The sequence below is a fragment of the Polistes canadensis genome, unplaced genomic scaffold, assembly GCF_001313835.1.
Source record: "Polistes canadensis isolate GaletaPanama2010 unplaced genomic scaffold, ASM131383v1 scaffold_995, whole genome shotgun sequence".
Lineage (NCBI taxonomy): Eukaryota > Metazoa > Arthropoda > Insecta > Hymenoptera > Vespidae > Polistes > Polistes canadensis.
The window spans coordinates 11,786-14,238 of NW_014570542.1; positions in this window are offsets into that span (position 1 = coordinate 11,786).

Sequence of the window (2,453 nt, forward strand, 5' to 3'; positions counted from 1 at the left end):
CAATTCATCATGAATTGCGAATTCATATAATTGATTCGATTTATGAAAATATAAGTAAAAATTGAAATCTTTCTTCATGATTCATGTAAGAAAACAATAATTTGAATTTAATAATTATTACATAATTTATATGGATAAATAAAGATTACATAAAGTATTGTAATAATCATTATCCATAAACTAAGTCCATAAATAAATAAATATATAAATAAATTATATAGATAATATATATAGATAAATAATAAATTGATAAATCAAATAATCAGATAAATACGTAAGAATAATTTACAACTAGTTGCCTTTCACGTTTCTCTGGTAATACACGCATACTTAGCAAAAAAAAAAACTTAAACTATGTATCTGTACGAAAAGTTTGCAATCCTTTCCAATGAGTCACGTATTATAATAATCATAAAAAGAAAAAAAAAACAGAAAAAGAATAATAATAATCATGATAAAAGTTATCGAAAGAAGATTGTGACTCCTCATTCGAAAAAACAAATCCAAATTTCAATGTAGGTTTAACATCATCACCAACTTGTATATCGATAATTGAAAAATTATCTTTCAAAATAGAAAGAACAAATACGTAGATCGTTTATTTTGAAAATTGTGTAAATCAGTTTTTTTTTTAAATGAGATAATTTATGATTAATTTAAGTAACAACGGATATGATTTGTATAGGTAATCGTGTATACATGTGACAGTAATATTTTGATAATTGATTTTTGTTTGTTTTGTCAATTAGATTTTGAAATGATATGAGGATTAATTGTTTTGAATATAAATTTTCTACAATATCAAAATAAATTTATTATTCGAGAATTTAAAAAAAAAATAAATGGACTGTTTATTTAGAAAGTGGTGTAAGTCAATTTTTTTTTAATGACATATCACATAATTTTGGAATAATTTAATTTAAGCTTTTTACTTATAACTAATTAATATTTAATATCTTAAAAAATAACAATATTTAATTCTAATCAAAATTGTTTAATTTCTATATAGACTTTTAAATTATGTTAGAAAATGTTTTATTTTTACTTATTGTTAGAAAAATTTCAGACAAATAATTAAAATTCAATTAATAAATAGACATATAGGAAAATCTTTGAATAATATTTCAAGTTACATTTCCATGAATATATTAATATAATTAACGTTCAAAATAAAAGATACTACTATCATTTTATTTCATGTTATTAATTATAAACAAAATTGAATTATTACGAAATATAATTTAGATAATATTTACAATTGATTAATTTTATCAAAATAATAAATTTTTTAAATTCGCGTAAAATAAATTCATAAAACGAAATTACATTATTGATAAGTTAATAACTTATTCCAAAGTTAACGTAATTAATTTATATTTTTGAATTAATTAATATACTAATCTTTAAAATAATTTTTCACCAAACAACAAACAATAGCTTATTCCAAAGTTAACATAATTAATTTATATTTTTGAATTAATTAATATACTAATCTTTATCATAATTTTTCACGAAACAACAAACAATGAGATTTGCACTACTTTGAAAATAAACGATTCACATGTTTCCAATCTGATCTCAAATTTTATTCCTTTTCATTTTCTCTATTTTGATCTTTAATATATCGTAAAAAAAAAGAAATAAAATATAAAATATTCGAGAGAGAAAAAAAAGGAAAAAAAATGCATAAAGAAAGAGATACGAGAAAGAGAATCACATTTTATTTCAATTTTTCGTTCGAGAAATTATCTTTGACTGGTTGCATAATCTTCGATGGAAATTTTGTAAGAAATTTCATTCTCATTCTCATTCTTTCTCTGTGTTACATTATCTATATTATTTGTAATAAAAGAAAGAGATAAATAATAATCAATATAAAAATATTTTTTCTCATTTTATCTTATTTTTCTCATTCCAATTATTTCATTCGTATAGTTTATAACTTTCATTCGTATCGATCGATCGTTAAGTTAGGCTAGTTTATAGTCTGGCAAAACATTTTACGTAAGAATTGATAGCTAGTTTAAAGAAAAAGAAAAAGAAAAAAAAATTAACTCTCGGTTTCGCTATACGTTTTTAAACGTTGAGTAATACGATTATTATCAATGACTACCATATATCTTTCATAAAAGATTATTAAAATTTGTATGTATTTAACGAGTACCCTGCATATGATGTTTATGAGGAACTGTCATTTCTAGGCCACGTGTACGGTAACAAATTTAATCATTTTCTATGAATACATGTTTTTTCTTATTCTTATTTTTCAGAGAATATATATATTATTTTCATTATTATAAATATTAAAACAATAAAATGTGTATGTGTGTGTAATATAACATTAATAAATTAAATTTATTAGAATTTTTAATAATAGTAATAAAAATTATATGCAAAAGTTCAGAGAATATATATGTTATCTTCATAATTATAAATATTAAAACGATAAAATG